The following is a 19,127-nucleotide window of genomic DNA, read 5'->3' as shown; positions in this document are numbered from 1 at the left end:
AAGGTCAACTCCATGCATGTCCTTCCCACAGGCCAGCATTCCCCAGCACTATTCATACAGCTCCCTCCTGCATGAAAACCCCCTAGGCTCTGCCAAGTTCCCCACCAGTGCCTCAGCCCTCTTCTCTTTCAGGTATAGAAGGAAATCTAGATGGTCGGCATTTTGACTGGCTTTGTTCTCCGTGATGCCCGCTTCCATCCAAGATAAAAGCCTGCTAATTTGCCAGTCTCAGCAGTGGAGCTCGAAAGGGGAAAGAAGGGTAACAACTGTGGTTGCCATCTGTGTGTGTGTGTGTGTGTGTGTGTCTTTCAGACTTGTGTAAGAGTGTATGTTCCCAGCCACAGGCTTTGTGGAATTACTTTGGCATAAAGCCACAAGATATGGAAATTCTAGGCTTGGGAAAGTTATGGAGCCTGAACATCAGCTTATACTGGAAACCTTTTATACACCAACTGGAAGTTTCACTTTTTTCTTTCATTGTTTGCAGTTTTATCATGAAATAATACACACAAAAGAATGTGAATACAAATATGATAATGAACATAACAGATATTTATATATACATTCTGTGTGTCTATATATGTATATACTACAGAGCAAAAAGAAAAATAAAACCCATGTACATAGCACATAGCTTAAGAAATAAAAGTTTTTTTAAAAGTTCTATATTAATATGTCCCTAGTTGAATTCTTCCTGCTTCTATCTACTGTTCATAATTCTCTTTCATTTGGGGCTTTGTTACATATGTAACTATCCCTAAACAAGCATTGTTACATTTATGGTTTCAGAATTTGCATGAATAGGATATGTAATGTGGTTGTCTGCTACTGCTACTGCTAAGTCACTTCAGTCGTGTCCGCCTCTGTGCGACCCCCTAGACGGCAGCCCACCAGGCTCCCCTGTCCCTGGGATTCTCCAGGCAAGAACACTGGAGTGGGTTGCCATTTCCTTCTCCAATGCATGAAAGTGAAAAGAGAAAGTGAAGTCGCTTAGTCGTGTCCGACCCTCAGCAACCTCATGGACTGAAGCCTTCCAGGCTCCTCTGTCCATGGGATTTTCCAGGCAAGAGTACTGGAGTGGGGTGCCATTGCCTTCTCCATATGTGGTTGTCTACAACTTGCTTTTTCCACTCAATCTGATTTTTGAGATTCATCCGTGTTAATCTATGTAGTGTATATTATGAATGTAGTTGAATGCAGTATGAATGAATGAATGAATGAATGTGGTTCAAGACACTGTAGGGGATTTTATGTTATGCCTACCTCCCAGTGTATTACCCATTTTGCTTCACTATGGGCATTGTGCTCTTTCTGGTTCATTTGCTAATGAGAGCAGTGCTTCTGGGAACATTCTCTTGCCTGACTCCTGGTGTACACATGCAAACTTTTCTCTAGGGCACAAAATATGCGCAAAAGAGCAGGACCATGGGGTAGGTTCACCATCAGTTTCGCTCCCTAATGCCAAATTGATTTGGTGTTTTACAAATGTACATTCACACCAGCCAAATATGAAAGCTAGGGTGTCTTAGCTCCTCAGCAACATTCAGTGTTATCAGACTTTAGAAAATGTACCACTCTGATGTGTATGAAATAGTACATCCTTAGGATTTTAATTTATGCCTCTCTGAATACGAACAAGCCTGAGTACCTTTTCAAATGTTTATCTGCCATTCATACCTCCTATTTTGAATTCATGTCTTTTGGCTGTTTTTCTTCTGCTTTTTTTTTTTAGTTTTGTTGATATATAATACTTTGTAAAAAAACCTATACTACAGATATTTCAATTTTACATGTGATAAATGCCCTTTTACTTTCTTTATGAAGCCCTTTGATGAACAGGAGTTCTAAATTTTAACTGTCAAAATTTACCAATATTTTATTATAGCTACCTCTTTAATCTTGTTTAAGGAGTCATGTCTGACATCAAGATCATAAAGATATTCTATTTTGTCTCCTAAATAGACTATCTTCAAGTTTTGTTTTCACACTATACATGTAACTGGTTTATATACATGGAATAGGAATGAATCCATTTTCTTTTTTCAAATGTATAACCAAGTGCCTCGCCATGTTACTATTTATTGCATAGTCTATATACTAGCCCCCTATCATGTATCAGGTTTCCAAGAATGTGGGTTCTATATTATATTCATGGGTCTGTCTGCTACACATTACAAGATCATATTCTTAACTGTGAAAGCTTTGCAGTAAGTCTTGATTTTTGCAGTCTCCTTGTCTTGTTATTCTTCCTGAAGAGTACAGTAACCATTCTAACCTTTTGTTCTTCTACATAAATTTTAGAATCAACTTGTCAGGTTTCACTTAGAATCGTATAGGAATTTATGTTAGGATTTTATTGAGTTTATAAATCAATTTGGAGAGAATTGATGTATTTACAATATTCAGTGTTTAGATCCTTGAACATTCTTCCTTCATTCTTCGGCCCTTCCTTCCATCCCCCTTCCCTTCCTCCTTCCCTTCTTGCTCCATCCCTCTTTCCCAGTCTTCCTCCCCCTTGCCCATCGTTAGCAAAATTCTAATTATTTTGATGTGAATCTTTTAGTCAGTGTTTTTGTAACATATGCTTTTGTTTGTATTTTAATTTCTGTAAATGCTTTTCTATAATATCATTTATTACTCTTCTCAGTCCTGTTTTTCAGATACATTTAAGTGCTTGTATGTCTATCTAGATGGTTCTTGCTAATGGCTATATAGAATGCCAACATGTGAAGCTGCTTTATTTCATTTATTCATTCCCCCAGTTAACTTCAACTCACCCTGCCGTGCTCACATACACACAAATAATAGTTCCACGAAGAACCTGGTTCAGTTGTGTGGAGGTAAATTTCTTTGGGGGTTATTCACTTAGAGAAGGGCTTTGTCATAGATGATGAATATGGATAGAGCACTACATTTTGACAGATTTCTCTCAGAATGGTTTCAGTGTGTAGTTCCCACTCCCTGTATTCCTGTTGCATTATCCAACTTTCTAATCTTGTAGGTATAAGAGAATATAACTTTATTTAACATTTATTTTCTTGATTACTAATGACTTTAGAATCTCTTGACATGATTTTTTCCCTTTTGGATTTCCTTTGCTGTCATTTTCCTGTGATGTGATGAGATGAGTATTTTTCCATTAGGACTGCTGGCTAAGGCATTCTTATATATTCTAGGTATTAATCCCTTATCTATTTTAAGCAATACCTTCTTTTAAATTTTATATCTATTAACTTTTTCTACAATATCTTTTGCTGAAGAGAAGTTCTTTATTTTTAAAATTTAATCCCTTGGATGGCAAGGATATGAAACCAGTCAATCTTAAGGGAGATCAACCCCAAATATTCACTGGAAGGACTGATATTGAAGCTGAAGCTCCAATACTTTGGCCACCTAATGTGAAGAGCCGACTCATTGGAAAAGACCCTGATGCTGGAAAAGATTGAGGGCAGAAGGAGAAGAGGGCATCAGAGGATGAGATGTCTGGATATAATAAATATGAACCTGGGCAAACTCCAGGAGATGGTGAGGGATAGCGAGGCCTGGTGTGCTGCAGTCCATAGGGTTGCAAAGAGTTGGACACGACTGGGCGACTGAACAAAAACCACAATAGAAATATAATTGACATAAAACATTCTATTAGTTTAAGATATACAACAAAATTATTTAACATATGTATATATTGTGAAATAATGACAAGTTTAGTTAACATTCATCACCTCATATAATTACAATTTTTATTCTTAGGATGAGAACTTTTAAGATCTACTCTCCTGTAGTTGTTCAGTTGCTAAGTCCTATCTGACTCTTTGTGAACCCATGGACTTCAGCACATCAGGCTCTTCTATCCTCCATTATCTCTGGAATTGCTCAAATTCATGTCCATTGAGTCACAGATGCTATTTAACCATGTCATCCTCTGACCCCCCTTCCTCTCCTTTTGCCTTCAATCTTTCCCAGCATCATAGTCTTTTCCAACGAGTCAGCATGTCACATCAGGTGGCCAAAGTATTGGAGCTTCAGCTTCACCATCAGTCCTTCCAATGAATATTCGGGCTGATTTCCTTTAGGATTGACTGGTTTGATCTCCTTGCAACCCAAGGGACTCCCAAGAGTCTTCTCCAGCACCACAATTCAAAAACATCAATTCTTTGATGCTCAGCCTTTTTTAAGGTCCAACTCTCATATCTGTACACATGACTACTGGAAAAACCATAGCTTTGACCTTATGGACCTTTGTTGGCAAAATGATGTCCCTGCTTTTAATACACTGTCTAGGTTTGGCATAGCTTTCCATCCAAGGAACAAACATCTTTTAATTTCATGGCTGTAGTCACCAGCCACAGTGATTTTGGAGCCCAAGAAAATAAAATCTACTTTCCTAGAAACTTCCAAATATGCAATACAGTATTGTCAACTGTAATCACCATGCTGTACATTTTACCCCAGAGCCTATTAATTTTATAACTGTTAAGTTTGTACCCTTTGACCAACTTCACCCTTTTCCCCTCATCTCTGGCAACCACCAATCTATTCTCTGTTTCCATGAGTTCAGGTTTCTTAAATTCCACATTATAAGTGAGATCACACAGTATTTGTCTTTCTTTTTGACTTATTTCACTTAACATAATGTCCTCAAGATCCATCTATGTTGTTGCAAATGGCAAGATTTTTTTTTAATAACTGAACAGTATTACCTTAAAGAACAGTATATTTTCTTTACCCATTTATCTATCAGTGGATAGTTATTTGTTTACATGTTTTGGCTGTTGCGAATAATGCTACAGTGAACACAGGGGTAGAGATACCTCTTTGAGATAATGCTTTTGCTTGTTTCAAATATATGTATTCAGAAGCAGAATTGCTGGATCATATGGCAGTTCTATTGTTTATTTTTTGAGGATCTCCATATTGTTTTCCGTTGTGGCTGCAGCAATTCACATTTCTGCCAACGCTGTACTAGTTTCCTTTTTCTCCACATTCTCACCAACACTTGTTATTTGTTGTGTTTTTGATGATAACTGTCCTAAGGTGTGAAATGATATCTTTTGCTGTTTTAACCTCCATTTACCTGATGATTAGTGAGTTTAGCACCTTTTTATGTACCTGTTGCCCATTTGTATTCCCCTTTGGAAAAATGTCTATTTAGTTCCTCTGCCTAGTTCTAATTGATCTTTTTTTTTATATTGAGTTGTGTGACTTATCTGTATATTTTAGATATGAACCCTGTTAAAAATTAAAAAGAAAAAATTGGAGACCAACCTTGAAAATTTCCTGAGTAGACAAAACCAGTTTAATCATATTGGCAAAGCTTAATTTAGCTCACTTTGCAAGACTAACTTGATCTGGGTCATTTCTTGCTTATGCTTCTGGAGATCAGAAGCAATACTTACACTGTTTACCAAGGCTGATATGAGGTAATCACTAACCAATTTCCTACCACTGAAGAAAATTCTAATGAAATGACCAATCACTGTAAAGAATAAAGATCTCTGCTTTCTCACTATATAACTGTTCTACAACAATATCCCCTTGAACCTCAGTGATCCTGGTTTGCAGACTGTCTGTTTTGGTGTGTGCACAATAAACTTTTACTAATTATTACTTCAGTGATTAATTGGTTTGACTTCTTTCATTTCTGAACTTCTGACATCTCACCAGATACAGAACTTGGAAATATTTGTTCCTATTACATAGATTCGGAGAAGGCAATGGCACCCCACTCCAGTACTCTTGCCTGGAAAATCCCATGGACGGAGGAGCCTGATAGGCTGCAGTCCATGGGGTGGCTAAGAGTCGGACACGACTGAGCGACTTCACTTTCACTTTTCACTTTCATGCATTGGAGAAGGAAATGGCAACCCACTCCAGTGTTCTTGCCTGGAGAATCCCAGGAACAGGGGAGCCTGATGGGCTGCCATCTATGGGGTTGCATAGAGTCGGACACGACTGAAGTGACTTAGCGTAGTGTATTATATAGATTGTCTTTTAATTTTGCTGGTGGTTTCCTTTGCTGTACAGAAGTTTTTAGTTCGAGGTAGTCACACTTGTTTATCTTTGCTTTTGTTGCCTTTGTATTTGATATCAAGTCCAAACAATCCTCACAGGAGCTTAACTTCCTATGTTTTCTTTTAGGAGTTTTATGGTTTCAGGTCTTAAGTTCAAGTTTTTAATTCATTTTGAGTTGATTTTTGTGTATGATGTAAGATAGTGGTTAAGTTTCATTCTTATACATGTAGAATGATTTTCCCAACAACATTTATTAAATAGACTATCCTTTTTATTGCCAAATTCAGACTTAAATTGAAGAAAGTAGGGAAAACCACTAGACCATTCAGGTATGATCTAAATCAAATCCCTTATGATTATACAGTGGAAGTGAGAAATAGATTTAAGGGCCTAGATCTGATAGATAGAGTGCCTGATGAACTATGGAATGAGGTTCGTGACATTGTACAGGAGACAGGAATCAAGACCATCCCCATGGAAAAGAAACGCAAAAAAGCAAAATGGCTGTCTGGGGAGGCCTTACAAATAGCTGTGAAAAGAAGAGAAGTGAAAAGCAAAGGAGAAAAGGAAAGATATAAACATCTGAATGCAGAGTTCCAAAGAATAGCAAGAAGAGGTAAGAAAGCCTTCTTCAGCAATCAATGCAAAGAAATAGAGGAAAACAACAGAATGGGAAAGACTAGGGATCTCTTCAAGAAAATCAGAGATACCAAAGGAACATTTCATGCAAAGATGGGCTCGATAAAGGACAGAAATGGTATGGACCTAACAGAAGCAGAAGATATCAAGAAGAGATGGCAAGAATACACAGAAGAACTGTACAAAAAGATCTTCACGACCCAGATAATCACGATGGTGTGATCACTGACCTAGAGCCAGACATCCTGGAATATGAAGTCAAGTGGGCCTTAGAAAGCATCACTACGAACAAAGCTAGTGGAGGTGATGGAATTCCAGTTGAGCTGTTCCAGGTCCTGAAAGATGATGCTGTGAAAGTGCTGCACTCAATATGCCAGCAAATTTGGAAAACTCAGCAGTGGCCACAGGACTGGAAAAGGTCAGTTTTCATCCCAATCCTAAAGAAACGCAGTGCCAAAGAATGCTCAAACTACCGCACAATTGCACACATCTCACACGCTAGTAAGGTAATGCTTAAAATTCTCTAAGCCAGGCTTCAGCAATATGTGAACCGTGAACTTCCAGATGTTCAGGCTGGTTTTAGAAAAGGCAGAGGAACCAGAGATCAAATTGCCAACATCTGCTGGATCATGGAAAAAGCAAGAGAGTTCCAGAAAAACATCTATTTCTGCTTTATTGACTATGCCAAAGCCTTTGACTGTGTGGATCACAGTAAACTGTGGAAAACTCTGAAAGAGATGGGACCAGATGGTCTCTCTGAAAGAGACCAGACCACCTGATCTGCCTCTTGAGACATTTGTATGCAGGTCAGTAAGCAACAGTTAGAACTGGACATGGAACAACAGACTGGTTCCAAATAGGAAAGGGAGTACGTCAAGGCTGTATATTGTCACCCTGTTTATTTAACTTATATGCAGAGTACATCATGAGAAACGCTGGACTGGAAGAAGCACAGGCTGGAATCAAGATTGCAGGGAGAAATATCAATAACCTCAGATATGCAGATGACACCACCCTTATGGCAGAAAGTGAAGAGGAACTCAAAAGCCTCTTGATGAAGGTGAAAGTGGAGAGTGAAAAAGTTGGCTTAAAGCTCAACATTCAGAAAATGAAGATCATGGCACCCGGTCCCATCACTTCATGGGAACTAGATGGGGAAACAGTGGAAACAGTGTCAGACTTTATTTTTTTGGGCTCCAAAATCACTGCAGATGGTGACTGCAGCCATGAAATTAAAAGATGCTTACTCCTTGGAAGGAAAGTTACGACCAACCTAGATAGCATATTCAAAAGCAGAGACATTACTTTGCCAACAAAGTTTCGTCTAGTCAAGGCTATGGTTTTTCCTGTGGTCATGTATGGATGTGAGAGTTGGACTGTGAAGAAGGCTGAGTGCCGAAGAATTGATGCTTTTGAACTGTGGTGTTGGAGAAGATTCTTGAGAGTCCCTTGGACTGCAAAGAGATCCAACCAGTCCATTCTAAAGGAGATCAGCCCTAGGATTTCTTTGGAAGGAATGATGCTAAAGCTGAAACTCCAGTACTTTGGCCACCTCATGCGAAGGGTGACTCATTGGAAAGGACTCTGATGCTGGGAGGGATTGGGGGAAGGAGGAGAAGGGGATGACAGGGGATGAGATGGCTGGATGTCATCACTGACTCGATGGACGTGAGTCTGAGTGAACTCCGGGAGTTGGTGATGGACAGGGAGGCCTGGCGTGCTGTGATTCATGCGGTCGCAAAGAATTGGACACGACTGAGTGACTGATCCTTTCTCCATTGTATATTCTTGGCTCCTTTGTTCAGAAACCAACTGACCATATAGATATGTGGATTTATTCTATTACATTGGTCTAAGTGTCTATTTTATAAGACTACCATACTATTTTGATTATTTTACTTTTGTAATATAGCTTGAAATCAGGAAGTATGACCTCTGGTTTTCTGTTCTCAGGATTTCTGTATCTATTTGAGATCATCTGTGGTGTGTTCCATACGTATTTTAGGATTATTTGTTCTATTGCTGTGAAAAATGACATTGAAAATTCGGTAGGGATTTTACTGAATCTGTAGATCACATTGGAGAGTATGGACATTTAATTCTTCTAACCCATGAACATGAAATACCTTTCCATTTATTTGTGTCTTCTGCAGTTACTTTCAGAAGTTCTTCATTTTGATGCAATCAGTTTCCCACCCCCCCTTTATGATTTAACTTTCTGAAATATTCCCCAAGAGTCCTTTTCCTGCTTCTAAGTGTGGTAGACAGAATATGGCCCCCAAAGACATCTGAATCTTAATCCTTGGAATGTATGAATACATAACCTTACGTGGAAAAAGAAACTCTACAGGTATGATTAAGTTAAAGATCTTGAGATGGGACGATTTCCTTCATTATCTGGGTGGGCCCAGTGTAATCACGAGGGTCCTTATAAGGACGCAGGGAAACAAGAGAGTGAGAATTAAAGAAATAGGTATAATGGCAGAAGCAGAGGTCCGAAGAGATAGATGTATTTTAAATTTTTTTATTTTATATTGGTGTATAGTTGATTAAAAATAATGTGCTAGTTTCAGGTATACAGCAAAGTTATAAACAAATATGTATCTATTACTTTTCCAATTCTTTTCCCATTTAAGTTATTATATAATTTTTGTTTTACCAAAATAGTATCAGATTTATTGGGCAACAAAATGCAAAAAGTTGTGAGTTCTCTGTGCTATACAGTAGTCCTTGGTTATCCATTTAAAATATATCAGTGTGTACATGTCAATCCCAAACTCCCTAACTATCCCCACTAACCTTTCTCCCATAGTAACTGTAAGTTTGTTCTCTAAGTTTGTGAGTTTGGAATTCTCTTTTGTAAATAAGTTCATCTGTATAATTTTTTTTTTAAGATTCCTCACATAAATGATATATGATACTTGTCTTTCTCTGACTTACTTCACTTAATATGATAGTCTCTAGGTCCATCCATATTGCTGCAAATGGCATTATTTCATTCTTTTTAATGGCTGAATATATAAGAGTTGGACAAGACTGAGCGACTTCACTTTCAATTTTCACTTTTATCCATTGGAGAAGGAAATGGCAACCCACTCCAGTGTTCTTGCCTGGAGAATCCCAGGGACTGGGGAACCTGGTAGACTGCCCTCTATGGGGTCGCACAGAGTCGGACACGACTGAAGCGACTTGGCAGTAGCAGCAGCATATTCCATTTTATACATGTGCCACACCTTCTCTGCCTGTTCATCTGCTGATGGACATATAGGTTGTTCCCATGTCTTGGCTATTGTAAATAATGCTGCAGTGAACACTGGTGTACATGTATCCTTTCAAACCATGGTTTTTTTCTTTTTTCTGGATATATGCCCAGGAGTGGGTTTGCTGGATCATATGGTAACTGAGTTTTTAGTTTTATAAGAAACTTCCATACTATTCTCCATAGTGATTGTGCCAATTTTCATTACCTCCAACAGTGTAAGAGGGTTCCCTTTTCTCCACACCATTTCCAGAATTTGTTTGTAGATGTTTTGATGATGGCCAATTATGACTGCTATCTTATTGTAGTTTTGATCTGCATTTCTCTAATAATTAGCACTGTTGAGCATCTTTTCATGTGCCTTTTGGCCATCTGTATGTCTTCTTTGGAGAAACATCTGTTTAGGTTTTCTGCCCATTTTTTTTTTTGACTGGGTTGTTTATTTTTTTGATATTGAACTGTATGAGCTGTTTATAAATTTTGGAGATTAATTCCTTGTCAGTTGCATGGTTTGCAACTATTTTTTCCCATTCTGTGGGTTGTCTTTTCATTTTGTTTATGGTTTCTTTTGCTGTGCAAAAGCTTTTGAGTTTAATTAGGTCCCATTTATTTTTGTTTTTATTTCCATTACTCTAGGAGATGAATCAAAAAAGATATTGCTGTGATTTATGTCAAAGAGTGTTCTTGTCCTTCCTGATTTGAAGATGCTACGATGCTGGCTTTGATAACTGAAGAAGGGACCACAAGCCAAGGAATGTAGATGGCCTCTAAAAGCAGGGAAAGGTAAGAAAAGGAGTTCTTTTCTAGAGGATCCAGAAGAAACACAACTTATAGGCACCTTATCTTTAAAACTTCTGACAATAAATTTCTGTTGTTTAAGCCACTATGTTTATGGTATTTTTTTAACACCAATAGAAAACCAATATTCTAAGTTACAAAGTTATTTTCCTGTGTTTCTTTTTAAGAATTTTAAAATGTAATTCTTACAGTTAGATTTTTAATTCATTCATATAGTTCACTTTTATAAACAGTGTTATAGAGATGTCTACATTTTTTTTTCCTAAAGTAAGTCAATTTTCCCAACACCATCTACTAAGTTATACATTCTCTCCCCATTTATTTATGGTTTCACTTTGTCATATATGTAAGGTTCTCTTATATACTGAGCTCTCTATTCTGTGTAGTTGGTCCACTTTTCTATTTATTTAGATCTTCCTTAATGTTGTTTAATGAAGTTTTCTAATTTTCTCTATGAATACTTACAGACACTTTCTAAGATTTATTCTTAGGTATTTTATGGTTTTTTAATTGCTACTATAAATTTTATATTTCAAAAGATTTATTGTCTATTTGTTTCTGGTAGAAAAAAAATGTGACTGATTTTTATATATTAATCCCATTTCAGCCATTTTGCTAATCACAGTTATCAACAATATTTTTCTGTAGATCCATTTGATTTCCTATGCAGAAAATCAATCATTTAGATGTTTTGATATCTTCTTGCTATAGACTGAATTGTTGCCTCAAGTTATTGCCTCCCTCACTTCCAAATTCTTATGTTGAAGTCCTAACTCTCAATGTGATGGCATTTGAAGATGGGGCCTTTGGGAGGTAAGTAATTTACATTAGGTTATGAGGATGGGGTCCTCGTGATGGGTTTAGTAACCTTATAAGAAGACATCAGAAGCTTACTTTCATGATTGCTTACTCTCTCTCTCTCCCTCTCCCTCTCCTTCTGCCATACAAGGACACAGCAAGAAGCTAGCTGTTTGCAAGCCAGGAAGCAAGATCATAACAGGAACCAAATGGGCTAGAACCTTGGTCTGTGGTTTAAACCACCCAGTTTATCATATGTTGTTATAGCAACCCAAGCAGGTAGGCACACTTCCTTTCCATATATTTACATCTTCTTTTATCTTGCCTTACTGCTCCAGCTAGATCTCTAGTACATTGTTGAATCAAAGTAATAATAGTAGTATCCTCACTATATTCCTAAGATTAAATGGAATGATTCTAGTTTTTGACCATTATCACAATGCTTATTATAGATTTGTGGCAGACACACTTTATCAAATTAAAGAAAATTTCTTTAATTTTTTTTTTGCTAAGGTTGTTGAATTTCATCAATTGCCTTATTTGCATCTATTAAGATGACTATATGATTTTTCTTCTTTCAGTATTAATTTTGAAAAATGTAGCAGTAGATTTATAATGTTACAACCTTTTATTTCTTAGATAAATATTTATTTCATACTTATTTTTCTATGTATTATTTTTTGTTTGTTTTGATGGACTTCATTTTATAAATTTTGGTTTAGGTAGGTCACTGAATCTATGTTTACGAGTCAGATTAAACTACAATTTTAGTTTTTCATATTCTTGTAGTTCTGACATCCAGGTTTTACTCATCTTGCAAAGTGAGTTTGAGGAGCTTTACTTCTTTCTCTGTTCTCTAGATTGAATAAGATGGAGGTTATCTGCTTCCTAAAGCTTTGGTATAACTCACTTGTAAAATTATCTTGACCTGTTATTAGAAGGTTTGATACTACTAATTCAATTTCTTCAAGGATTGGAGGAATATGGTGGCTTACATGATAAAAAATCTACCTGCAAAGCAGGAGACCCGGTTTGATCCATGGGTTGGGAAGATCCCCTGGAGAAAGGAATGGATACCCACCCAGGATTCTTGCCTGGAGAATTCCATGGACAGAGGAGCCTGGTGGGCTACAGTCAATGGGGTCGCAAAGAGTTGGATATGACAGAACGACTAACACTTTCATTTTCTTCCTTCGTAGGAATATTTTAACTTTCTGTTTCTTCCTAAGCTTGGTAATTTATAATTCTCTTCTAGAAATGTATCTCTTTTGTCTAACTTTTTGAACTTATTGGCATTAACAATATTGTCTTATTAAATTTTAACCTATGCTGTATCTGCAATTACATCCCCCTTTCATCTCTAGCATTTCTTGTGTGTTCTTGCTCTACTTTTCTTGATCAATTTCCCCATAGGTTTGGTTATTTTATTAATCTTTTTCCAAGAACAGTCTTTCAGATTTGTTGATTCTCTGTATTAGCTCTTTGTTTTCCATTTCATTTATCATCCTTCATATGTTACTAGATATTTTATGATGATTTTAAAAATGCCCAACATTTTTTGAGATATTGTCATTGGCCAGGTAGCACATCAAAATGCTCACATACATATTTTAAATATTATCATATTTTGTCCTCAGAATAGCTTTACGAGGAAGATAATATCATTTCTATTTTATAAGTTAGGCTGCTAAGTTGCTTCAGTCGTGTCCGACTCTGTGCGACCCCATAGACAGCAGCCCATCAGGCTCCCCCATCCCTGGGATTCTCCAGGCAAGAACACTAGAGTGGGTTGCCATTAGGAAACACTGTTAAAGTTTTAAATTCACTAAGTCACAAAACTGGGATTCAAATTCAAGCCACTGTACTATACTTTTCCTCTATATTCTTTGAAATAGAATTCAAGAATAAAGATAATATTTAACTCTAGGGAATAAGCAATGTTGGGATTTTGGTGTGGTATGAAGAAATAGCATGTTTTTGTTGTTTAGAGTTGAATGTCAGTTCATGGCCACTACCTTCAGTAGTAATTCCATGCTAAAGTATATGAAGTATTTTAAAGTCAAGTATTTCATTCATGGTGGAATGAAAGGGCCTAATTACCATCCGTGTCCTAGCCAGGTTTTTTACTTCAAGACATATTTGAGCCAAAAAATAATTGTTGGACATATAATAGAGTGCTTCTTGCAAATTATCAAATTGTCTTGTAATGAATGATAGTATTTTTTCAAATGTCATTTTCAAATCACTTCCTTGAATGAGTTTTCAAAGCATGCTCCAGTACTGTATCTAATTTCCACATTTTTTACTTCAGCGGCTGTAAGTAGAGAAGACCATTATTATTCCCATCCTACAGATACAAGTATGAGAAGTTAAATAACTTGCTCAAGTTTATGTACCTAGTAAGAGGCAGAATGATTCTCAAATGCAGACTTTTGGATTCCCAGCTTGTTCATTGCTTTTTTATTCAAATATTCCTCATATATTTATTTCAGAACCACTATATTTAAGGTACAGTTTGGGAGCACTGCAGTGTAATAGAAAGTTGTATATGTCATATATATAAGACATTCATAAAAAATAATTGTGATAAAATGTTATAAGAGAGATCTAAGTAAAGGGTTATGAGAAATTCAGAGGAGGGAGAAAATTTATTTCTGAGTGGAAGGAAGAGGAGGATTCTGATATTTTTCTACTAACCTTCAAATCAATCTTAAGAATTAATCATCAAAAATCCAGAGGAATTTTTTTCAAAGTTTGCAATGTAATTACATTACATGGGATTCCTAGGTGGCGTAAAGAATCCACCTGCCAATGCAAGAGATGCAGGTTCAATCCCTGGATGGGGAAGAGTCCCTGAGGAGGAAATGGCATCCCATTCCAGTTTTCTTGCCTGGAGAATCCCATGAACAGAGGAGCCTGAAGGGCCATAGTCCATGGGGTCATAAAGAGTTGGACACGACTGAGTGACTGAACATGCATGCACATTACATTATATTACATAGAATAAACAGACCAGACACAGAGAAAATTCTGGACAGAAAGAGCAAAGTGAATAGCTCAGTATACTATAATGTTTCCCTCAGCTGGATTTAAGGAACTTTCCAGATTTCTGTAAGTCCATGGTAAGACCACCATTCTCATAATCAGATGCTCCACTTCTCCCCTATTATAACCAAGAAAAAGGCTGTAAATGGAATCAAGGACCTGCCTTCTCCAAGGCGATCATCAGGACTAATGCCCGTATGCCTCAGTTACCTCTATCTCTTCCAGACGTCCAGGAACCCAGGTCAGCAAAGAACACACAGGAACATCTCCACGTATACAGATCTACGTCCTCTAATCATCTAAATCCTTTCACTCAGCTTTCTATATCTTATGTTCTTTCTTTGGCATCATCTTCCACAACCGTGGTCTCTCCCAAGAACATTCATCTCTTTATCTTATGATCTATCTAAAAAAGTCAAAGAAAGTAGTTGAGGCCCTCTCAAGTGGTACCTGCTTTTTCTCACCCAGTCCCCACACTGTGGACCCAATATAACTGGTGCCCTCCTTATTTGCCATTGTTTTCTCAGATATTTTTTCTCTTCTATCTTCTTCCAGAACCCCAAAGTAGACAAAGCTACTTTCCACTTTTCCTCCCTGAAATCATTCTCTAATCTTTCAGTTATACAACTCATTGAAGCTTTTAGCACTTGGTCCAGTGTTTCTGGCATCATCTTAGCAGTTATGTAGATGGTCCATCCCGCAAACTGTCCTCTCAGAATCTTGACCTCTTTACTTGGAATGATGTCTTCAGCCCATCCCCCTTGGCTACTGACTCTCAGAGCTAAACTCTGGACCCTATCATTTCCTTTTACATATCTCAATTTCAAGCACTTTATTCTGTAACAGTTACACCTAACTTTTCAACATATTTATCCCAGTACTCATAAATCAACATTTCTTTGACCCCGTTAGGAACTTCAGTTCATTGCCCTTGCCTGTTTCTTTTTATTGTACCTCTCATCCTTTCTGTTCTCTTTAACTAAACCAAGTTCCATGCTTCATCACCCCCTTGCATACAACCGAAACACCCTTTCTTTCTCTCTCTCTCTCTCTCTCTCTCTCTAAGAGTCACCTAGCAAAAGCACAGCCTTGGTTAAATAAAGCTCTCTGCCTCATCTTTTCCTGCGTTTGAGCAGTGTGGCCAGGGGAGAAAAAAAATCTATTACTACACTGCATGAACTCGTTCTAAATTTATAACCACAAAACTCAAGTGGACCCTCAGCACTGCTCAGCCAGTCTTCATCTCTCTAGTCAATTTCCTTTCCCACTCTTGGAGGAGATTATTTCACACCATCTGTCTCTTTGAAACTGTTCTCCTCTTTTCACTCATAACTGATGATCTCGCTTCCTATTTCACAGAGAAATAAGAACAATCAGAAGAGAGAAATACATTTTCCAACACCAGATTTGTCAATTGCACTTTATCTGTACCCTTACCTTCTGTCTCCTCTCCTAGTAAATGGGATAAATTTCCCTAGTTCCTATCAAATGCTTGTGTACTAGATCTCATCTACTGTAACCTACTCAAGAACTCTGGTCTTCTCCCCTGAAACTTCAGTTTTTCCTATTTCTATCGGTAAGCAGACATGGTGAGATATCTTTTGTTAGGAAAGAACTCATTCATCCTCCAGGGAATGGGGAAATGATCTGATTGGTGAATAGAGAAGCTCAACTCAGCTTCTTCTCTCTTTCTCCTTGGACTTCTACCTGCCTAAAGAAAATCCACCTATTATTCATTTCCTTAAAATTATGTATTACAAGAGCAGACCCCAGTGGAGAAACCCTACAATTGTTCAGGGCTGCCAGGTACTGGGCAGGTAAGTCTACCTAATTCTCTGTAAAATATTGGCTCTGTAAAAAATTAGTCCATATGGCTGATGGACTTAATCCATCTACCTTAACAGTTTTCTCAGTAAGTAATATTCTGATCTTCGACTGCCTGTTTCCTATGTGTCATAGATTCAGAATTTGGGCAGATATGAAAGGGATGTTTTCTATTGGTTCTCTCAAACCCCAGCATCTCCCATCTTAAAAAATATGGGTAAGTTTTTGTCTTTACCCATCTCTTACCTCCTTGTTAGAAATGTCCTCCATTAAAGCCAAACAGCCCAAGAAATCTGCTGTAACTCACTGTCAACTCGTCCTTACCACCTCTTACGTCTTCAGACTTTCCTCTCCAGCATGCCATGGAAACTGTTATGTTAAGACCACTAGCAACTTACATTTTTCCAAATCCAATGGTTGGTTCTCAGCAGTGAATTGATCATTCTACCTCATTTGCCACAGCTGATTATTCTTTCTTTAAATGCTTTTCCCCTGACTCTTGGCTTCACGAATACCAGAATTTGTTCTTGGAAATCATAGTAGTCTTAATTTTAATTTGAAAAATTCTAAATATTTATTAGTTGGAGGGTATATAAAAACTATATATATTCAAAAACATGATCAGATAAGTAGTTACTGACAGGGAAAAACGTGTTATTACAAGAAAGGTGAAAAAACCAAGGTTGTGAAATAGTAGGTATGTTTTTATCACATTTTTATTGTCTATAGAATAATACATATTAAATAGCACAGGCATATAAATCAATCTGTTGGGCTTCCCAGGTGGCTCAGATGGTAAAGAATTTGCCTGCAATGCTGAAGACCCAGGTTCGACGCTTAGGTCAGGAACATCCCCTGGAGAATGAAATGGCAACCCACTCCAGTATTCTTGCCTGAAGAATCCCATGGACAGAGGAGCCTGGTGGACTGTGGTCCATGGGGTCGCAAAGAGTCGGATACAAATGAATGATTAACACATAGAGAAGTAGGGATCTCAAAACATGGTATTGTTTTCTTCCTTCTTTCCTACTGGACTCTGGTTGGGGGAAGGAGAAGAAGTAGCAGTTCTGGGTGAGATTTTCTAAGTTCAGAAATAAAAACACAGATCAGAAAGAAAAAGACTGATCAGGTTGATTATATAATAATTTCTTTATGTTCATATAGATAAAATTTTCATATAAATGTATATGAAGCTGGGAAACACTTTCAGTAAATATGACATGATTATATAAATACATCATTCAAACTGAGAAGAAAATCTCTGAGCCACAACTAAGTAACACATGTCATAGCCAATTTTTTTAAGGAGAAATATAACTGGCAAAAATCATAAAAGATTATTTAAGCTTTATAGAAATCAAATGCCAGTTAGAATTGAAATGAAGTAATCTCTCCATTAAAACACATTAGTAGAATATAGGTATAATTCCGTATATATATATATATATATATATATATATATACCTGTATAAATACAGGCATGTATATATACATGTGTGACCTCTTTCTCTCTCACTGCTCTGCTAGGTTATAAAAGTTCCACGAGGGATAAAACTATTTTGTGTAATTAACTGCATTTATCCCAAGCACTCAGCTCAATGATTTTAACTATGAATTTAATATCTGTTGGCTATATAAATGCCAATGAAATCATGGTGAAAAAGGTGTACCTTTTCTATAATTGTGTCTTGCTGGTTTACAAAGCCATTTAAGAATTATTAGTATTTTGTATTTTTTTAAGTTTTCCAGTTTCTGAAGTGGAAATCAGTTATGTAGATTGATGCAGTCTTTAAAAAAATTTAATTATTCTACATCTAGTTTTTTTAATATGTTTTTTCTGTTCTTTGTTTAGCAATGTAATCTACTTATTTACCTCATGTTTTGGTGCAATTTACAAGAAAAGTAACATGCCAGAGAAAATTGCACTGTAAATGTAAATCAAATAAAAATTCCATTTCAGGTCTCTGGTGAAGATACCTCTAACATGAATTACAGGGCGAAATATAGCCTAAACAACCACTGGCTTGTTATACAGACTATAAAATGCACTTAAAATAAAAAAAAACTGCAAAAGGTCAAGGTCTTTCTCTTTCTCTTTTTCCAATCATATTGGGTAAATAACAGGGCATTAGAATGAAAAACTATTAAGATTATGCTCTTTACTCTGGGATTGAAAGCTATGAAATATTGACAACACACATAACTCTAAAAGTGCTAGTCTTTCATTTCAGCATTGATATTTGAGTGATTTTGGTAGAAAATATATATAGATATATTGCAGTTCATTTGAGAATTGAAAGACAATGCAGATTTTAGAGAGAAAGCTGCAAAATGGGCCTCTGGTATTATGACCTGAGGGGCCCCACCCAAGCCAAAAATTGAAACGCATGCCTTTGGGGAAATAAGCGTCTGACTTTGAAATCCTGTCAGAAAGCAAATCTGGAGAAAGACTCCCAAAATGTGGCTTCTTGGACAATTTCTGCTGCCATAAACTTTCCACCGCCCTCCCTCTTCCTGCTTCACATTAAGGAAGAAAGTTGCTTCTTCATTGCCAACAGCAATCAAGAATACTGGCCTTAATAGAATATTGCTCAGCCATAAAAGGGAATGAAACTGGGTCATTTGTAGTGATGTGGATGAACCTAGAGTCTGTCATATGGAGTGAAGTAAGTTAGAAAGAGAAAAACAAATATGGTATATTAACACATATACATGGAATCTAGAAAGATGGCATTGATGAATCTATTTGCAGGGA

The 19,127-nt window shown here is 37.0% G+C and overlaps 1 long non-coding RNA gene across 3 annotated transcripts; it reads left to right on the top strand.

Annotated features, from left to right (window-relative positions):
• The first annotated feature begins 27 nt into the window (after positions 1–27).
• LOC123328038 lies at positions 28–17,220 on the top strand. Of its 3 annotated transcripts, XR_006542765.2 has the most exons (5): positions 29–259; positions 10,544–10,690; positions 11,354–11,518; positions 11,655–11,782; positions 17,156–17,220. It is a non-coding gene; the product is annotated as an uncharacterized LOC123328038 (long non-coding RNA). The 3 variants fall into 3 exon arrangements; XR_006542764.2 differs by lacking the exon at positions 17,156–17,220 and having other exon boundaries at positions 28–259; positions 11,655–12,130; XR_006542763.2 differs by lacking the exon at positions 17,156–17,220 and having other exon boundaries at positions 11,417–11,518; positions 11,655–12,130.
• The last annotated feature ends 1,907 nt before the right edge of the window (positions 17,221–19,127 follow it).

The sequence above is a fragment of the Bubalus bubalis genome, chromosome 11, assembly GCF_019923935.1.
Source record: "Bubalus bubalis isolate 160015118507 breed Murrah chromosome 11, NDDB_SH_1, whole genome shotgun sequence".
Classification (NCBI taxonomy): domain Eukaryota; kingdom Metazoa; phylum Chordata; class Mammalia; order Artiodactyla; family Bovidae; genus Bubalus; species Bubalus bubalis.
The sequence above is the reverse complement of the archived record's forward strand: the minus strand, read 5'-3'. Positions and strand labels throughout refer to the sequence as shown.